This window comes from Chlorocebus sabaeus, chromosome 21 (genome assembly GCF_047675955.1).
Source record: "Chlorocebus sabaeus isolate Y175 chromosome 21, mChlSab1.0.hap1, whole genome shotgun sequence".
NCBI classification, from domain to species: domain Eukaryota; kingdom Metazoa; phylum Chordata; class Mammalia; order Primates; family Cercopithecidae; genus Chlorocebus; species Chlorocebus sabaeus.
In genome coordinates, this window is record NC_132924.1 from 114,559,901 (window position 1) to 114,581,454 (window position 21,554).

At 45.2% G+C, this 21,554-nt stretch overlaps 1 long non-coding RNA gene across 1 annotated transcript; it reads left to right on the forward strand.

Annotated features, from left to right (window-relative positions):
- The first annotated feature begins 10,539 nt into the window (after positions 1-10,539).
- Positions 10,540-20,813, forward strand: LOC103227036 (uncharacterized). The gene is made up of 3 exons (XR_495081.3): positions 10,540-11,139; positions 12,050-12,208; positions 20,462-20,813. It is a non-coding gene; the product is annotated as an uncharacterized lncRNA (long non-coding RNA).
- Positions 20,814-21,554: the final 741 nt, after the last annotated feature.

Here is a 21,554-nt window from a genome sequence, read left to right on the forward strand (position 1 = left end):
AATGCAGAGTTAGAATGCCACAGGCAACTCTTTCAAAACATTCTTCAAAACCCCAGTTAGAGTATTCAGGGCCTTGAGGGAGCCGTGAGGAACACATGTATCTGTCCCTCACCATCACAGGGAAGGAGTGTGGGGTTGTGTGTGTCTTTGGTCACCATTATAACAAAATTAAAAACTACCCTTTCTGGAGTTTACTATTTCCAGGTACTGTGCAATACCACTCTATGATCTGTTACTATCCTCATTTACCAGATAAAGATACTGAGATTTGGAGTAATTAAATAACTTGCCCATAGCCTCAAGGCTAGTAAGATATGGAGTTGGAATTCAAGTGCAGATGCTAACCATTTTCTTATGCTAACAAAAGCATAATCAATTTTTCAAAGTTGATTTATATCTACTATAGTGACTGGAAAACAAAAGTCACAGTTCAATGTGTTCCATGCATTGCAAATATTTTACCCAAGACAGAAAAAAAAATACCTACACTATCATATTCAAAGGTCCTGTACCCCACCTACTTGGAAACATTTTAGTCAGGCTATGTTTATGAGTTTTTGGGGGTTAGGGGGATATAGATTAAGTCGCTTGCCCCATTACTGATTAAATGATAGCACAGAGACAAACTTTAAATCATGGACTTTCATGCAAAGGTTTTTGTGAAAGCCTCCCACATGTTGGGAATGCAGGAGGGGCTCTGCCATGCCAAGGCTGCAGGGATCTTCAGGGAGCAGTCCAGACCCACACCGCCTCTCCCAGTTTTGTCCCCGCTCTCATATCCTGCTAGTGTTCCAGTGACTACTAAGGTTCAGAAAAGAGGCCGGGGTTGGTGTCCATAGAACAGAGCCAGCTTTAATGCCTGGAAGTTTCCAATAATTATGAAGAGAACCCCCCAGGCATCACCAGTCCAACAGGCTAAATCCAAGGGAACTCTAAAGTGAAAGGTTAAGACAGCTGGTCATAGGTATCAGGAAGACATATAAGAAATACAGCTGGCCGGGAGCAGTGGCTCACGCTTGTAATCTCAGCACTTTGGGAGGCCGAGGCAGCAGATCACCTGAGGTCAGGAGTTCAAGACCAGCCTGAGCAATATGAAGAAACCCTGTATCTACTAAAGATACAAAATTAGCCGGACATGGTGGTGGCACATGCCTGTAATCCCAGCTACTCGGGAGGCTGAGGCAGGAAAATCGCTTGAACCTGGGAGGCGGAGGTTGCAGTGAGCCAAGAGTGCCCCATTGCACTCCAGCCTGGGTAACAAGAGCGAAAAGAGCGAAACTCTGGCTCAAAAAAAAAAAAAAAAAAAAAAGCCACTACTGGCACAACATAAATGGTAATAATCACTGTCATTTATTGAGCACTTACTGGGTGCTAGGTACTGTTCCAAGGAATTTAATGTTTAATCTCCCAATAAGTACGGAAGAGACCAAATTCATTTCTTTTTCCTCCTAGACACAGAGACTTCGTTTTTCAGCCTGCCTTGCCATGAGTGGCTCCTGGGTATTGTGGAAAGTGTATTGCCTTTAGGTCTGATCCCTAACCCCTCCCCTCATCCACCCAGCTCTTCTCCAGACGATCTTCCTCTATCTGGTAGTTAGCAGAATCACAGAATGGAAGGAATGTGAACTGAATTTCCATGTGGAAGGTTGCCCATTGAACACTCATTTGGACAACTTTACACGTGCAGTCAGCCTTTATTATATTAAGCCAGTAAGATTTAAGGGCTCATCTGTTAAAGCAGCTAGAGTCCCTACCTAATTGCACAAACCCACAAGTAGTGCTATTACTATTGTCATTTTCAAATGAGGCTTTTCAAGCAGAGAGTAGCTTTCCCAAGGCCTCAACGAGTAAGTACCAGAGTCAAGATTCAAATCCAAGCCATTTGGCGCCAAAGCCTATGCTGGTAGCCACTAGTTCTCTCCTATAAGGAGTTGTGGGCATGAATGAGATAATGCATACACAGTGTTAGCATAGTGAAGGAAGCGTGGCCACTGTTAAACAGTCAACTCAATGTACTTGTTCATGATTATTATGAATGCCCTGAGGTCCTTCGTAGACTCTTCTTCCAGTCCCATCCTGATGCCCCCACCCTCAGTGTAGGGGCACATTTCTGTCACCTGAAGAAAAGGAGCCACAAAAAATAGGCAAATTTGTATTCTAATAAACCCTAACTCACACCTACTATGTGTCTCTGACCAACTATAGGGAATAACATATTTGCTACCTTTCTGCTTTTTCTATGTGATTATAACTGTATATTGAGGTTTCAGGTGCAAGTTGGGGCAATGTATGTATGTGTTGCTTGTAGAATAGGTCTGTGGTAAAGTGACAGATCTGTCCTGGTCTGGGTTTTTTATCACCAGCTTGAAAGAACCTCTTCATACCTATGTGTATCAAATTGGAAGTTGGGGGAATAGCTAATATGATAGAAGACAAAACCAAGATTTCAACTGTTCTCAACAGGCTGGAATGATGAGCAAGAGCCAGGAAGAAACTTAATAGAGAAAAACAAATGGCAGAATTTTAGGAAAAAAAGGACTTTATAGGTCATTGACTGGAGCCTCTGATTAAATCCTTGAACTAGATAGATTTCCTCCCTCCTGATTTTTACTATTCTAATCACACCTGTTTCTGACGATCTCTGAGTGTGTGAAGAAATTACCTTATCTGTTTAAAAATCTTGTTAAATTCCAATTAAATGAACTGGGATAGCTTAGATTTTTAAATCCCAAGCTTTTAAGGCACATATATCAGAGGCAGACTTGTATTTAATCCCGCATGTGTGATCTGTACTTTGGAAAGTGTTTAGTGAATACACTTCAGTTTTGTTTGTTATTAATTGGTACGGTAGTTCTGGTAGGGAAACCACTGTGAAGCTACAATTTAACTGGTCATTTTATTTATTTCTGTCACCTGCAGAAAAGGAGCCACAAAAAAATAGGCAAATATGTATTCTAATAAACTTGAAGTCAGGTAAATAGAACAAATTTATTAGTTTCCTATATGAGAGAAGTGTTAATAGGTTTGATGTCTAATAAAGTTGCTAAAGCTGAATGCTCCTCAAAATGTTCTCATGTTAACCTAAAAAATTCAAGGTAAACTAGTCCCACTTAAGTACAAGGTAAAAGCAAAGGGTTGGACTGAACAAAGAGTGGTAATATCATCACTAATAGTTACAACAATCTTTTTTATTTCAATAGCTTTTGGGGTGCAAGTGGTTTTGGTTATGTGGATGAATTGTATAGTGGTGAAGTCTGACACTTTAATGCACGCATCACCTGGGTAGTGTACGTTGTACCCAATAAAACAATTTTTCTTAAATTGCAAAAGACATTAGAGTCACTTTGAGTACTCATCAAAATGCAGATTCCTCAGTCCTGTCCCAAGACTATTAACCCAGAATCGCTGGACAGGGCCTAGGCCTGTATTTTAACAAGGTCCTAACATTTTTTTATGCATACATGAACCTCTGGACTAGAAAGAAAATATCTAGATATTCCTATTTCCTTACAGAAATAGAGAATTCATGATTTAAAACAATAGTTTATATTCTGCTAGTACTAGTTTATGCTGATCTGGTTTTATTAAAGATTTGTATTTTTATGCAAAAATATAACTGAATAGAAAAGCATGCTATTCAACACTCTATAGAAAGCCTAGTGGTTTGGATTATAAATCCACAAACAAGTTACCTCCCATTTCATCAGTGGCAGGGTACCTAATGGCGATCAAGTACCTGGAAGCTAAAAAGCATCCACCATTTCCAGGTTGTAAGCCCAACCTCTGGTCATAGTAAAGACTGCCGTGAGAATGACCAAGTCAAAACAGGAAGTCCACATCCTTCCCATGTATTTTAATTGTAGGTCAGCGAATGTTTTCATAGGTCCTTATCTGCTCCCCTGCTCAAAATTGTCTGTGTGCCATTATAAGTCCTTGCTACACTGAACTCAACTCCCCTCATGTCCCTTTGATTCTGCTCTGAAGACTAGTTTTTGTCCTGGGCCTGGCAAGTCCTGGGCAGGTCTTAAGATTCGTCTCGTCCTGTTAGTCATGAGAGTAAGTTTCTTCTCATAGTTAATATGCCCAGTCCCAGATAATACTTAATCCCATCTGAAGCTTTGCTGCTCCCTCAACTCTGTACTGCTTGCCGAACAGGACTGGGGCAGATGGCTGCTTTTCTTTCTCCACTGGCTTCTTAACTACTTGCTAGCTGCTATTTCTGGCCCTCATGAAGATGGAGAAAGGGATTCAGGAAAGGGTACAGTTTCTGGCTGTTGTGCAGTTGGCCTGTGGCCTTGCAGAGTTTCCAAGTGTACTCTTCACTCAAGCTTTATCTCTGTGGTTTCTCTGAGATGGCCCTCAAGAGCCTCCCAATGGTGTTGTCGTAGATCAGGCGCTGACTCCCCACAATGGTTGTGTCAGCTACCAACACTGAGGCTCTCCACAGCAAGGGTATACCCCTCTGCTGGTTCAGTTCATCCCACCAGGCAGAGTTTGTGGGCCAGGTCCCTTTGCAGGTGACTCTGGGTCATCTCCATCCAGCATATCACACATACGGTTCACCAGGAAACATCATTGCTCTACAAGTACACGTGCAAGTGCACATTGCTCCCAGGGCCATTCTCTGTGTCTCTGTCTCTGCCTCTCTCTCTCTTTGCTCTGCCACTTCAAGCCTTTTTCCTTTATATTTTCAAGCAAGTATTAGATAGTAGTTCCTAATATTCCCTAAGAGACATATCAGTCTCTCTGAGTCAATGCCTGCTGATTTGAGAGGAGAGCAAAGCATCTGTATTAGTTTGTTTTCACACTGCTGATAAAGACATACCCGAAACTCATAACAAAAAGAAGTTTAATTGGACTTACAGTTCCACATGGCTGGGGAGGCCTCAGAATCATGGCAGGAAGCAAAAGGCACTTCTTCCATGGTGACGGCAAGAGAAAACGAGGAAGAAGCAAAAGCAGAAACCCCTGAAAAACCATCAGATCTTGTGAGACTTATTCACTATCATGAGAATAGCACAGGAAAGACCAGCCCCCATGATTTAATTACCTCCCTCTGGATCCTTCCTACAGCACATGGGAATTCTGGGAGATACAATTCAAGTTGAGATTTGGATGGTAACACAGCCAAACCATAGCATTCCGCACTTGGCCCCTCCCAAATCTTATGTCCTCACATTTCAAAACCAGTCATGCCTTCCCAACAGTTCCCCAAGTCTTAACTCATGTCAGCATTAACCCAAAAGTCCACAGTCCAAAGTCTCATCTAAGACAAGGCAAGTCCCTTCTGCCCATGATCCTGTAAAATCAAAAGTAAGATACAATGGGGGTACAGGTATCTAGGGTAAATACAGCCATTCCAAATGGGAGAAATTGGCCAAAACAAAGGGGTTGCAGGGCCCATGCAAGTCTGAAATCCAGTGGGGCAATCAAATTTTAAAGCTCCAAAATGATTTCCTTTGACTCCACGTCTCACATCCAGGCAAGAGGTGGGTTCCCATGGTCTTGGGCAGCTTTGCCCCTTTGGCTTTGCAGGGTACAGCCTCCCTCCCAGCTGCTTTCATGGGCTGGCATTGAGTGTCTGCAGCTTTTCCAGGTGCACTGTGCAAGCTGTCAGTGCATCTACTATTCTGGGGTCTGAAGAACAGTGGCCCTCTTCTCACAGCTCCACTAGGTGGTGCCCCAGTAGCGACTCTGTGTTGGGGCTCCAACCCCACATTTCCCTTCTGCACTGTCCTAGCAAAGGTTCTCTATGAGGGCTCTGCCCCTGCAAACTTTCACTTGGGCATCCAGGCATTTCCATATATCTTCTGAAATCTAGATTCCCAAACCTCAACTGTTTTTTGTGGTTTTTTTTGGATGGAGTTTCACTCTTGTCACTCAGGCTGGTGGGCAGTGGTGCGATCTCAGCTCACTGCAACCTCTGCCACCCAGGTTCAAGTGATTCTCCTGCCTCAGCCTCCTGATTCACTGGGATTACAGACGCACACCACCATGCCCAGCTAATTTTATATTTTTAGTAGAGACGGGGTTTTGCCATGTTTGCCAGGCTGATCTTGAACTCCTGACCTCAGGTGATCGGCCCACCTCAGCCTCCCAAAGTGCTGGGATTACAGGCATGAACCACCGTGCCTGGCCCAAATCTCAATTATTGACTTCTGTTCACCCACAGGCTCAACACCACATGGAAGCTGCCAAGGCTTGGGGCTTCCACCTTCTGAGGCCACAGCCCAAGTTGTATGTTGGACCCTTTCAGCCACAGCTGAAGCAGCTGGGACACAGGGGACCAAGTCCCTAGGCTGCGCACAGCACAGGCACCCTTGGTCTGGCCCATGAAACCGTTTTTTGCTCCTGGGCCTCTGGGCCTATGATGGGAAGGGCTTCTGTGAAGGTCTGACATGGCCTAGAGACATTTTTCCCATGGTCTTGGGGATTAACATGAGGGTCCTTGCTACTTATACAAATTTCTGCAGCCCACTTGAATTTCTCCCCAGAAAATGGGTTTTTCTTTTTTATCATGTAGTCAGGCTGCAAATTTTCCGAACTTTTATGCTCTGCTCCCTTACAAAACTGAATGCCTTTAACAGTACCCAAGTCACCTCTTGAATGCTTTGCTGCTTAGAAATTTCTTCTGCCAGATACCCTAAATCATCTTTCTCAAGTTCAAAGTTCCACAAATCTCTAGGGCAGGGGCAAAATGCTCTGGCTTTAGCAGTCTCTTTGCTAAAACATAACAAGTGTCACGTTTACTCCAGTTACCAACAAGTTCCTCACTCCATCTGAGACCACCTCAACCTGGAACTTATTGTCCATATCACTATCAGCATTTTGGGCAAAGCCATTCAGCAAGTCTCTAGGAAATTCCCAAACTTTCCCACATTTTCCTGTCTTCCTCTGAGCCCTCCAAACTGTTCCAACCCTTGCCTGTTACCCAGTTCCAAAGTCACTTCCACATTTTTGGGTATCTTTTCAGCAGTGGCCCACTCTACTGGTACCAATTTACTGTTTTAGTCCGTTTTCACCCTGCTGATAAAGACATACCCAAAACTGGTAACAAAAAGGTTTAATTGGACTTACAATTCCACATGACTGGCGAGGCCTCAGAATCATGGCAGGAGGTGAAAGGCGCTTCTTACACGGTGGCAGCAAGAGAAAATGAGGAAGAAGCAAAAGTGGAAACCCCTGATAAACCCATCATATCTCGTGAGACTTACTCACTATCATGAGAATAGCACAGGAAAGACTGGTCCCATGATTTAATTACCTCCCTCTGGGTCCCTCCCACAACACGTGGGAATTCTGGGGGACACAATTCAAGTTGAGATTTGGTGGGGACACAGCCAAATCATATCAGCATCAAAACTCTGTAAGCATGTGGATGACTCCTTCCATGGGACAATGGCAAGTGGTGGACTAACTGTAGCAACACTGGTTTCTTAAGCTCATGAGGTGTTTTGCATGTGATTCAACACCTTCTAGTATATGGGGGATGTGACGTCTATTACATTGTTCTCTACTTTTAGGGATTTGGTGGAAATAGTAGACCTCAGGAAGACTGGTATTAAACATCCTATTACTTGTGTACATTCATAGACATGCCATTGTGTGCCAACTGAGCATGGGAGAGAGGGAGAACTTATCTAGATGGTACGTTCTTTAGAAGATAGCATGAATGAGAATAAATATGAAGACACATCGTAAATATAAAGTGATGATGATTTCTATGCTATCCTATGCTATTTGTGTGGGACTCAACTGGTGGGTGGAAAAGCAGAGAATTTTAGGAAATAGAGTAAGTGAAGAGGAAGGAGAAAGCCACCAAAAAAATTAGTAGGGAGGATAGAAAATTTCAGAAGAACAAGTGGACAAAGAATCTGAAGAAATAGTTAACATTTTAGAGGCAGGTGCGGTGGCTCATGCCTGTAATCCCAGCTCTTTGGGGGGCCAAGGCAGGAGGATCACCTGAGGTCAGGAGTTTGAGGCTAGCCTGGCCAACATGGCGAAACCCCATCTCTACTAAAAGTACAAAAATTAGCTGGGCATGGTGGCGGATGCCTGTAATCCCAGCTACTCAGGAGGCTGAGGCAGGAGAATCACTTGAACCTGGGAGGCGGAGGTTGCGGTGAGCCGAGATCACGCCACGGCACTCCAGCCTGGGTGACAAGAGGAAGATTCCGTCTCAATTAAAAAAAAAAAAAAAAAACAAACATTTCAGGGAATCTCAGTAGACAAGGGAAAGGTACACTGAGCAGAAACTTGGCAACTCAGCTCCCCTGTGACCCTGATGATCAGCTGGGCATGGAACCATTTTCCTAGTCTACCTTGCCCGAATGTTACAGATGCTCGGAAACACTGTTGGTTTCCTCTCGCTGTCATGTTTCAGCTCTACTAATCCTCTGCATCTCCTTTGGGAACCACTGGACTAGAGGATGTCTAAGGTCGAGTCAAGCTCTGGGAGTCTACAAGGCACTCTATTATCTAAAGACAGTCATTTTGGGAGCTCAACTCCACAGCCTTCCTTTAGAGTGGCAGTATCCTGAGTAGAAACTGAGACTAAGGTGGAAATTAGGCTGTGTCTCTGGAATAGCAAATAGACTCAACTTCTTAAGAATGTTCATTTAGGCTGGGCGCAGTGGGTCACGTCTGTAATCCCAGCACTCTGGGAGGCCGAGGCGGGCGGATCATGAGGTCAGGAGATTGAGACCATCCTGGCTAACACAGTGAAACCCCGTCTCTACTAAAAATACAAAAAATTAGCCGGGCATGGTGGTGGGCGCCTGTAGTCCCAGCTACTCGGGAGGCTGAGGCAGGAGAATGGCGTGAACCCGGGAGGCGGAGCTTGCAGTGAGCCGAGATTGTGCCACTGCACTCCAGTCTGGGCAACAGAGCGAGACTCTGTCTCAAAAAAAAAAAAAAAAAAAATGTTCATTTATAAGCAGAACTCAGCTGGGACTTGGCAACAGAGGATGCTAGCTTCCTGGAGGCTCACTGTAGGTCAAGGTAATGTGGTGACAGGGTTGGGCCCTGGAGCATCCAGGTAAGCCCAGTATTGCCAAGGCCAGGGAGCTGTGAGAGGATAAGGGAACTCCCTTGTGTAGTTGTTCCAGAAAGCAGGCTACAGAGTTGCTAAAATAAGTGGAATTAGAGTAAAGGAAGGGCCAGGAGACCCTATGAGCAAGAAGGAAACAGGGCAAGAACTAAAAGGAAGAAGAGGTCTACAAGAATGGTGGCTCATGCTTGTAATCCCAGCACTTTGGGAGGCCGAGGTAGGCAGATCTGAGGTCGGGAGTTCGAGATCAGCCTGATCAATATGGAGAAACCTCATCTCTACTAAAAATACTAAATTAGCCAAGTGTGGTGGTGCATGCCTGTAATCCCAGCTACTCGGGAGGCTGAGGCAGGAGAATCCCTTGAACCCCAGAGAAAGAGGTTGTGGTGAGCCGAGATCATGCCGTTGCACTCCAGCCTGGGCAACAAGAGCAAAACTCTGTCTCAAAAAAAAAAAAAAAAAAAGAATGGAGCTCAGAAAGTGCTTGGTGGACTCAGGCAACTCAGGCAACCCAAGAGCCTTGGTTTCCAAAGCTTCCAAGAGGCAGACAGAGGTAGAAGCACGGATGACACCAACCGCCCATGCCTTCCTCCAGCTCCAGGGAACCTGGCCCAAAGAGCCACAAAGAAGGGTGACAACTGGGGGCACATGGAAAGGGCATTCAATCCATGCTTAAATATTTGAGTGAAACAATGCCACCATTGATGTGTAGCTGAAGTGATGAAGTAGTTTTTCTAGGGAGCTTGAAACATCAGCTCCATTACTTTAGAACTGTGCAATGTATTATCAGCTGTTCCAACAGAAAAGCTGCTCTAAACAGTTGTAAATTGTTTATTTTTAACCCACAGGCTTGGGGTGGAGTTTGGCAGTGAGGAGACTTAGTGTAACAGAAGAAAGTCACCCAAGCTGCCTGAGGAAAGAAACCTTCAATTGAGGTGGCTTTAGTGATGCCCTTTATATTAATTGCTCTGTATACTGGGTAACGTCTATGGACCCTAGAGAAGTCTCAGATATGGCCCAGAAAGAACAAGAGAGAAAGAGAGAAGAGAGAAGCAGACAGAGAGAAGGGCAGGGGAAGGGGAGGGGAAGGGGAAGGGAGGAGGGAGGGGAGAGGAAAGGGAGGAGGGAGAGGGAAGGGAGGGGGAGGGGGTGCGAGGGGGAGGGGCAGGGAGGGAGGAGCGGAGGTTATAGTCCTCAGATCCTCCTGCAGAGCAGTAGAAAGTCCGGGAGGGGCCCGTACCCGTGGCTCCAGAAAAGGAGCGGTCAGGTACCTGCCAGGTGCGACCAGGCCCTTCCAGGTGCGACCAGGTACCTCCCAGGTGCGGCCAGGCGCCGCCTTATCTCTCAGTGGGCGACTGTATTTATTCCAAACCTAGACTGAGAGATGACAGCTTCGAGTCTGATCGGGAAGGAAACACCTCGCATGCCAAGCACAAAGGGGCTTACTCGTTTCTTTTCTGCAGCGGCAGCTTTCACCCTCCCTCCTGTTTCTCCGCTTTCCCTCCTTTCCCTCCACCATTCCCCGCCCACCCCTGCCCTTCCCGGGTGGGACACGTGAGCTGGTTTGCTGCCCGGATGGAGGCTCTAGGGCTCCGCAGCTCCCAAGGCGCTCCCGGTTGAGTCTGCGGCGCGTGGAGCGACAGCGCTGCGCCAGCCTCGTGGCCCACACCTGCGGCTTGATGTGTTTCTTAAAGGGCCCTTCCCTCTTTCCCGCTGCAGCTGACCTCTCTTCAGCCTCCTCGCTCATCTTAGTTTCACCTTTTCCACGTTCTTGCGCTCTCAGTGTTTGTCCCCTACAACCCCTTTCCTTCCTGTACTGACTTTCACCATTACCTTCTCTTCTTTCCTCTCATTTACATGTCTGTTTTTATCTTCACTGTTTAGCTGGGGTCTCACCCCTTACCCCTGTCCCCATTAACCCAGCCTTTTCCCTCCTTTTCTTCTTCTCACTGTTTTTGAACCCCTTTTCCTCAGCTAGCCATGAGTAACACTTGACAGCGGTAGAACCTGGCTTACTTCGGAACTAGAAGGAGATCCTCGAAATAACTAAATTTAGGACACGCTTCGCCAACATATTAAACAGAGCACAGGTAATGTACTTAAACCTTTCTTGATGACTCAGGTGGACAGTGTTCAGGATGAACTGTGGTGGGAGGAACTTCATGGATTGACTACACTTTGAGGTCAGCATGGTTGGGTTCTCAAATTGCAGAATCAGCAGCTTTATCCTTTTGATTCACCAGGAGCAATCACACATTGTAGGGTCACACTATAACATTCGCAAGAGAACAAAGACAAAACTAGAGTGTCAGTGTATTGATTTATTAGGGGGGATAAACTGTTAGTGGTAGAGATGGGCAAGATGTTCACCAATCCTGTTTCTTCTGCCTGGGCACATAGGGAAACTATATTCCTCAGCCTCACTTGCAATTAGGTGAAGCAATGTAATTGAGTTCTACCCAAGTGAATGTGGGCAGAAGTGATATATACCAGTTGTAGATATAGCCAAAAAATGTCTCAAATGCTGGAAGTAAAGGATTTTGCAATGGAGGAGAAACACAATAGAAGAATCCTGGATCCATGAGTCACCACATGGAAGAGAGCCACCAGGAGAGATGCCTGATTCACTCTGGATTATCATGTGGACAAGAAATAAAATGTTATTGTATTAAGACACTGAGCTTTAGAGATTGTTTATAAGTTAGCATCAGTATATTTTTACAGGGGAAAAATAACTTGTTTCCACTGTTCCAAATACCCATTTCCCATACCAAGGTAGATAAAAAACCTTGTTGTCAGAGGCTTGCTTGGTGAGCTTGAAATAGAACAAAGCCCTGAGAGTTAGTTTATGTAACTGCAATTCAACTTAAGCAAGAATGTTTGCTTTAGCGTAGAATACTGGAAAAAAGTTGATAATGCAAGTAAGGTGAGAGCGGCATTTAAATGGTCATTTTTGAAATGTGGGGTACCATCTAACTACCTGTTCATCTTTTGATTTAGGAGAAAAGAGGAGCATGAGAACCCAGAGGAAATTGTACCTACTCAGAAGTGTGGAGTGAGGATAGAAGTGCCCAGATTCAAAGGCATCATGAAGTGTCATGACAAGATAGAAAAGACTTTGAGCTGGCCAAGAAGGAATTGGACAAAATTATGAGTGAGGTAGGTGTTAGTTAAGTTCCAGGCACACATATGGTTTGCCATCTCGTCAACATCTCCATGTGAATGCCTAATCAGTGTTAACAGAAAAACTTTTGACAAATTAAATTTAACAGAGTTTATTTGAGCAAAGAATGATTCATGAGTTGGGCAGCACTCAGAACTAGAAGAGGTTTGGAGACTGCCCTGCAAAGTGGGTAGTGAGTACTTATAGACAGAAAATGGAAGTGAAGTACAGAAATAGCTTGATTGGTTACAGCTAGGTGTTTGCATTATTTGGACATGGTCTGATCAGTTGGCTGCCTATGATTAAAGCTTAGCTGCTTGTATTGGCTAAGACTGGGCTATCGGTTACAAAATATATACTCCTAAATTAGGTTTTCAGTTTGTTTACTTACTGAGTTAGCTTGCAGTTTGCTACATAGTGAGTCAAAGTAGAGAAACAGCCTCAGGCAAATGGCCTCCTGCTTATTTAATTTAATACAGGCCTTCCAAATCTAGCAAGTCCAAAACTTCCTCCCAAAGCCCCTCCCATCTCAATAAACATTTATTCTATTTTTCCAATTTCTTGGGCCAGAAAACATAAAGCTTGTCTTAACTCATCTCTTTTTCTCATGCTCCACGTTAAGTCCATTAGCAAATTCTGTATGCCTTACCTTCAAAATATGTCCAGAAATCAGCTACCTCTACCATCAAGCTGTGCCACCTTGTTCCAAGTGACAAACTTATCTTCCCTATGGTGGTGCAAAGGTCTCCCAATTGCCCTCCCTGCGTCCAGCCTTGCTTCCCTACTATCTATTTGCAGTCACAACATTTTTATTTTAAAATGGAAATCAGATTACATTAATCAAACTCTCCAAATGATTGCCATCTTACCAAAAATGAAATCCCAAGTTCTTATTGTGGTCTCCATGATCTGTGCTCCTGCTTCATGAGAAGAGGAACTTAGTCTGTTTTGTTCTGTTTTGTTTACTGCTGTGTTCCCAGCAAGAATGTTGTCTGGCACACATTAGGTATTTACTAAGTATTTATTGAATGATGGATATAGAGATAGAGACTAGGAGGAAAAAAAAAAAAGGAAAGAATATTTGAGACCATAGTCACAAGCATACACAGCATGGATTTAATGACATTTGGTGGTGATAGCTCAAATGCTACAACATGAGAATGTCACCACTGTATAAGGAAGGTCTTGGAACATACTCAGTTTCCTTTTTTTAATGAAAAATATGAGGCTTTCTCCAATGGAAATGAGGAAGACAGTTAATTCCACAAGCATCTTGGATTCTTGACTTTTTATCTAAAGTATTTTTTTTATTTTTATTTTTTGGAGACAGAGTCTTACTCTGTGGCCCAGGCTGAAGTGCAGTTGCGTGATCTCAGCTCACTGCAACCTCTGCCTCCTGGTTTCAAGCAATTCTCATGTCTCAGCCTCCTGAGTGGCTTGGACTACAGGCACACACCACCACACCTGGCTAATTTTTTGTATTTTTAGTAGAGACGGGGTTTCACCATATTGGCCAGGCTGGTCTCAAACTCCTGACCTCAGGTGATCCACCAGCCTTGGCCTCCCAAAGTGCTGGGATTATAGGCATGAGTCACCATGCCTGGCCTTATAAAAAGTATTTTAAATCCTCATTTATAACATCATTCATAAATTCTTTTAATTTAGAAAGTTCTACTAAAAAGTGGAAGACATGTACCACTATGTAGCTTAATGTGCATATGTCAAGGGCATTGTATATTCAGATACTGTATTTCCTTTGATAGATGCAAACTTGCAGGTGGATTTTAATGAATAAGCATAACCAAAAATATGGAACATCGCTGTAAATCTGTTCTATTGGATTTGAGGAGTCCCCCTGAGCTCATTTCCTCATTGTCTCTTGTTTTCCTTGGCACACCATCCCTGTGGGTAGTGATTCAGGTCTCACCTCTGCTTTATGTCATCCTTCAGGTTCTAGCTTAAATGTCTCTTCTCAGAGAAACCATCCTTGACCACCATCTAAAGTAGGCAGCCTCTACCTGGTAATTCTCCTTCATAGAGTCCTTTTGTTTTCCTTTGTGGCACTTATCAGTAATCTGTAATCACATATTGATCTCTTGCCATTTATTCATTGTTACCTATCTTCCCAGAGTGTGAGCCCCTTGAGGTCAAGACCATGTCTATTTTGCCATAATGGGATGCCTAGTGCTTGACTTAAGTGGATACTCCATAGAAGACACTGCATAGGTATTCAGTGGATACAAGAGTGAAACAGTGAATGAAGGAAGGTGGGCCTGGGCCAAGGAGCTGGGTGGCCAAGGTCAAGTTTAGACCATCAGCCCTACTCAGGACAAACGTCCTGACTCCTGCTTGGAGGCTTCCTCCCAGTCCTGCTCTGTGCTTCCCACAGCTGTTGATCATCTTACTGACAGGCAGACTCAGCCAAGAAAGTGGAAAGAGGAAAAGAAAAATGAGGCACAGGAGGGTAGAATGGAAAATCTCAGCTCTTTTAGCAGCCACTCTTCCTTATTTCTTGCTAGAGTATTGGCATCTGTAAAAGCCTTGGCTGTCCTCCCCAACCTCCCCACTCAATCACAAACCGCAGCACCTAGAAAAAAATAAAGGCAAAAATCAATGTGCTAAATCTCAGTTGGGCTCAGTAGCAACTCCCTGCAGCTTCCCTCTTCATGCCATGGAGCTGAGCTCTCCAGCCCTCTCTCTGAACTTGACTCCAGGGTTGGGGAACTTACATGCTAAAAATATGCCCTCTCCCATTCGGCAACCCATTCCCAACCTGGTGAAGACCAAGGAGGAAGCTTCTGAGATTCTCCCCCTTGCCTTCCATTCGCAGCTCAGATTATCTGTCCAATGACTTCATCTATCCTCTCCTGCTGTCCACTCTTTGCTCCCTTTCTTCTCAGCCCTCACTCGGTCTCTGCCCTACTTACCCAGCTAGTGTGGCCTCTAAAGTTTTCCATTCAGAATTTCCCTCTTTACCTTCTCTTTTAGATGTGTAGAAAGTGAAAGGGAAAAAGAGATTGTTATCTGGGTACAGAGGGTTGAGTTGGGAAGAAAATCGTATTTTGATTATTAAAATATTAAAATGATACGGTTTCATTTACACACCACCACCACCGCCCACCCCTCCCTTCCCCCGCCTTTTTTTTTTTTTTTTTTTTTTTTTTTTGAGACAGCGTCTCTCTCCATTGCCTAGGCTGGAGTACAGTGGCATGATCTTGGCTCACTGCATCCTCCGCCTCCCTGGTTCAAACAATTCTCATGCCTCAGCCTCCCAAATAGTTGGGATTACAGGTGTGCGCCACCACACCCAGCTGATTTTTTGTATTTTTAGTAGAGGGGGTTTTGCAGTCTTGCCCAGGTTGGTCTTGAACTCCTGGCCTCAAGCAGTCCACCTGCCTTGGCCTCCCAAAGTGCTGCAATTACAGACGTGAGCCACCCCATCTGGCCCATTTTTCCCTTAACTCATATTCTTTTCAGCTCTTCCCCTCCAAGTCTGAGCCAAGGAGTCTACTGCCCCAGGGAAGGAGAAGGTGAGAGCCATGGAGAACTAAGAGGCAACCAAGCACCTTTTGGTGTCAAATCTCACTTACTTGGCCACTTAATCAGGAGCTTTCTCTTGAAAGCTAGGCTTTGTGGAAAAAGAGCAGGAATTTCTAAATTTTAGAACTCTTCCTTTAATGCATTGAAAGCCCTGCCTGGCTGGCTAGATGGATAAATTTTAAGAAAGGACGGTCCATGTCAGAGAGAAGACCCATCTCATTGGGTGCTAGAAAGAAGCATATGAGGGATACAAAGAGACAGAGCAGGGACAAGAGATCACATAGGTTCGCATTCCTAGGGACAGACAGGTAGGTGTGTGTGTGCACGTGCACGCTCATGTGCGAGGGCACATGCATGCCCGCAGGTGAAGAGCAGGGGAGAGAAGTAGGGAACCTGCGAATGTTAAAGTGAAAGGTGGGCTTGTGTCACACATACCTGGGCATGTGCTGGAGAAAGCTCCCAGCTCCCAACTAAAGTCCCACTTCTTCAGGGTGACAAGAAGCAGTCATAAGGCATCCGCTGAGGAAGTGGCTGGATGAGGGAGCCTGGGGCAGCACTCCCAGCTCTCCACTGCTGGCTCAGGAGAGCAGAGGACTCAGATAATCTTACCAGACCCAGAGAGGATGCTGAGAGGGCTGGGGACCCACAGAGGTTTGTGGTCAGGAAAAAGGGACTGTTAAGGGTGCAGACTTTGAGACCAGGGCCAATGGCTGGGCCCTGCCACACTTCTCAGTCCTTTTTGCAGATAATCCTTTATTCCTTTATATCTTTTATTCTTCTTGGTATCTAAACTCTGGACTTCGTAACTTCTTCTCTTAGTGATATAATCCAATATCACAGCTTTAAACATGTGCATGTCTCTAGTCCTAGCTCTTCTTTGAACACCAGATTGTTAAAGGCAGTTCCTTCCTCACCATTTCCACTTACAAAATAAAAGTATCGGCTGGGCATGGTGGCTCATGCCTGTAATCCCAGCACTTTGGGAAGCCAAGGTGGGTGGATCACCTGAGGTCAGGAGTTCAAGACCAGCCTGACCAACATGGTGAAACTCCCTCTCTACTAAAAATGCAAAAATTAGCCAGGTGTGGTGGTGTGCACCTGTAGTCTCGGCTACTCAGGAGGCTGAGGCAGGAGAATTGCTTGAACCTGGGAAGCAGAGGTTGCAGTGAGCCAAGATCATGCCACTGCACTCCAGCCTGGACAACAGAGTGAGACTCCGTCTCAAAAAAATAAAATAAATAAATAAGTAAATAAAAGTATCCAAAACTGAGCTGGGTGTGGTGGCTCACGCCTGTAATCCCAGCACTTTGGAAGGCTAAGGCTGATGAATCCCCTGAGGTCAGGAGTTCGAGACCAGCTTGGCTAACGTGGTGAAAACCCCTCTCTATTAAAAGTAAAAAAAGTAGCCGGGCATGGTGGCACATGCCTGTAGTCCCAGCTACTTGGGAGGCTGAGGCAAGAGAATTGCTTGAACCTGGGAGGCGGAGGTTGTAGTGAGCCGAGATCGCACCACTGCATTCCAACCTGGGCAACAGAGTGAGGCTCCTTCTTGAAAAAAAAATATATATATATCTCCAAAACTGAATGCCTTGACCTCTTCTGTCCCTAGAAAACTGCCCCCTCTCAGTCTTCCCTTTTTCCATATGGAAACACCAGTCTTCTAGTTGCTCAACGAAATCCCACAAAACATGTGTGGTCCCTTTTTCTCCCCTGCCATTAGTAAACCTTGCCTACTCCGCCCCCGGCACTGCTACCCTGGCCTGTGCCCTTGTCATCTACCCCAGGATTTTGAAGTTGCCTCCTAACTCACCTTTCTTCTCCTACCCTTGCTGTCTACAGTCTATTCTCCACACAGCAGCTATAGTGAGACCTCTAAAATCTACCTGGTGCAGAATCTTCCACTGTCTTCTCATCTCATTTAGAGTAAAAGCAAAACTCCTTCCCATGGTCCTCCAGGCCCACCACAGTCTGTCTGCCCACTGCCTCTCCCATTCACCTGCTCCAGTCCAGCCAGCTGGACCTCCTTGCTCTTCCTCTGACATCACACATGCTCTTGCCTGAGGCCTTTTGCACTTGATAGTCTCTATGCCTGGAAGGCCGTTCCCCATATTCAGACCTTCAGTGTCTTCGGGACTTAGCTTCAGATGGCTTCGTATTAATGGGGACTTCCCTGCCCACACTACCTGGATAATGATGGTCTCACCCTGCACGCCCTATTTCCCTCAGCCTGCCTCTCCATCCCCGTGTATTGCTCATCTCCCCGACACATTGCAAATTATTTGTCTATTTATTATCCACCGCACATCCAGAAGAATATAAGATCCATGAAGCCAGAGGGTGAGGACTTCGTTTTGTTCACTGCTATATATTCAGCACCCAGAACACACCTGGTACATAGCAGGGGTTCAATCCATATTGTGAGTGAGATGATTGAACAAAGGTTCCGGGTCCCCCATCTCTGCCACCACCAACTCCTGAAGACTCTCTACCTTCCCATGCACCATCCTGAAAAGGAACCAGCTGTGGAGGAAATCCGAACAACTTAACTTGAAACCAGAAAGAGCCTGAGTGATCTAGAAGCAAGACTACCTGTGGCCAAATAAGCTATGAAACCATACGCTGAGCAAGTATTACTTTTCTTTCTCTTAGTAGTTACCCAGTGGGTTGGAGGCTGCTGATGAAGAGCAGATCAGTTATGAGAAATTAAAAAGCTACATTTTCTTGGCACATCTGAGTGAACGGTGGCAACAAACATATTTCTGTACCTGTGAATCTGCGTGGCTCCTTGCATGAGTCCAAGGAGCACATGTGATCACCTGCCTTTGTGTGCAATATGACAGAGGATGCATGAGACCAAATCTTTGCCTTCAAAATGCCAGCTAGCTGGGGTGCTATGATACATATTGTAGAGTTGGAGACATCCTCATGAAAGCAAGTGGCCAGATTCGATTATACAACCGCAAAACCACAAAATCTTTTGACAAAGTTGTCCTGGTGTGAAAATGTTAGGAAGAATGCATGCTCCTCCAGACTGGGTTGTAGGAGGGGCAGCTGAGTGGACACGGCAGTGTCAGGTCTCTATTACCTGACTGAGTGGGCCAGGCTTAGAGCTGGGTGTCAGAACAGTCATGTCTAGACAGCCCCCTAACAAACAAAAGGAGATGTAACTTCTCAGAACTCACTTGTTTCCATCCTTTGGAAACCATTTCTCAGAACAACTGCTCCAAGAAAGACTTGAGAAACCATCCTATGGATTGAAAAGGATCAAGAAACCACTGGTTGCTATACTCAAAGGGAAAGAAGGGTCCATCTGAAGTCTTGCTGGCAAGGAATCCATGTCCTGATTTGCATACACGGAGTGTGTAGGGATCTCAGCCAACGAGAGCTTTATTTCTGCTACCTAGCGTTTGTGAGAGGAATGTATAGATGTGACTATTCTGACACATTGCCACTGTTACCTGTCTTCTTCTACAGTGAGGGCACCGCTCTTCAACCAACAAATGTGGATTGCACACCAAGCCCATCCCTGTTCTCCGGGGCAGAACACTGCCTTCATTCAGGGAGTCACTGTTTTAAATCTGAGCTACCCTTAATGCTTTCACATGGATGTGTGAACTGCACAGGCCAAACCTCTCCCACAAATCCCTGCTGACGGCAGCAGTACTATGTGATTCCTGTAGTATTGATCTGTGACTGACTCACAGACTATCCCAAACCTAGCCATTTAAAACAGAAAGTATCAATTACCTCACAGTTCCTATGGGTTAAGAATCTGAGTTGGTTTAGCTGGTGCTTCTGGCTCAAGGTCTCTGACCAGGGCTGCAGTCTTATCTGAAAGCTCAAAGGGAGAAGAGCTGATTCACAACCCACTCATGTGGCTGTTTGCAGGCCTCCAAAGATCTGCTTCCAAACTCATTCATGTGGGCTACCTCCATGACACGATAGCTGGAATCTTCAGAAAGAGTAATCAGAAAGAGAGCAAGAGGCTGGTCTTGGTGGCTCATGCCTGTAATCCCAGCACTTTGGGAGGCCAAGGCAGGCAGATCACTTGAGGCCAGGAATTCGAGACCAGCTTGACCAACATAGCCAAAGCCCATCTCTACTAAAAATACAAAAAAAAAAAAAAAAAAAAAAAAAAATCAGCAGGATATGGTGGTATAGCCCTGTAGTCCCAGTTACTTGGGAGGTTGAGGCACAAGAATCACTTGAACCCAGGAGGTGGGGGTTGCAGTGAGCTGAGATCACGCCACTGCACTCCATTCAGGCTGGGTGACAGAGTAAGACTCCATCTTAAAAAAAAAAAAAAAAAAGAGAGAGCGCAACAGAAAGTAATCAAGATGTAAGCCAGAGGCATTTTATAACCTAATATCTTGGAAGTGACATACCATCACTGAAGCCAGTCAAAAAGTCCAGTCCACAATCAAGGGAAGGGATTATATAACGGTGTGAATACTAGGAGGTGGGGTTCACTGGGGCCATCGTAGAGGCTGCCTACCACAATTCCTTAATCCCAAATTTCCTTCCTGCTACCACATGGATGCTGCTTCCTGAGCCACAGCTGACTGGACCAGGAGCAGGCTTCTGACTCAGGCACATCCATCCCGCAAGCTGGCCAGATGTGTGTTGGTATGAGAGCTAAGTCCAATAGAGGTGAAGATAATAAAGTCCAACCAATTACCTTCTCTCTCTATGTTCAATTTGATCTGAAGGTACAGCAGGTGGGAACTGTGTCACTGAACCCTATCAACAGCAGAGCATGAGAACGTGAATTCCTGCTGCCGGGGAGGCAATGAAATGATATGGGCCTTGAGATGTCTATGAATCCTGACCCACCATGGGTGCCAGTCTTCAAGAGGGTAAGCTGTGCTACCTTTTCACCCTTTGAAACCTGCTTGTTCTGCCCTTCACACATTCCCACAAGTTATTACTGCCTGGCTGAGAGATTCCTGTTTTACTTATTTTCCCATAAAGAAACCATCTCTTAGCACTCATGCCCTAAGGAGGACTATGCCCTGCCATCAGGGGAGTCTAAGACCATGTGGTGACATCAGGTGGTATACCACAAACATGGTCAGGTCAATAAATGCATGGGCGCTCACAGCAATAAAAGATCTGTCAATCAACAGGTATTTTTAAAAATAGCCACCATTTATTGAAGGTACTTATCTCAGTGCTTTGCCCGAGTTATTTTATTTAATGCTCACAATAACCCTATGACCTCTGTCTTATTATCTCTGTTTTACCAATAAAAACAGAGCCTTGGCCAAGTTCAAATAGCTAAGGAGCAGAGTCAAGATATGGGTCTAAGTTTTTCTCGTTCTAGAGCTCATTACATTAAGCCACCTTTCCAGAAACTTCCATTTTCAGATGTGTCTCCATCCTCAGGTGTGACCTTAGATATGTGTGCAGTAAATAATTTCACATTGCCTAAAGAGAGGCCTGGACTTTGTGCTCAGCTCTTGAGAGGCAATCTCTAAGCCCTTGGAATGTCCTGCATGATAAAAGTTTTCCTGAGGGCTTTGGGCCACACCAGAAAGTCTAACATTGTGATGTATGGTGGGGTCTTTGAGTCATGTGGTATCAGCTTAACTTCTAGAGCGGCTGGGGACTTAGGCCAGCCACATGGGCAGTGACCATGTCTATGTGGTGAAGCCCAACACAGACTCTGGACACTAAGGCGTGGGGAACTTCCCTAGTTGGCAGTATCCCATGTGTATTGTCACACATCATTACTGAGAAAGTAATGCTGGGTATATCTCCCTGGGAGAACACAACTGGAAGCTCTGTGTGTTTGGAGCTTTC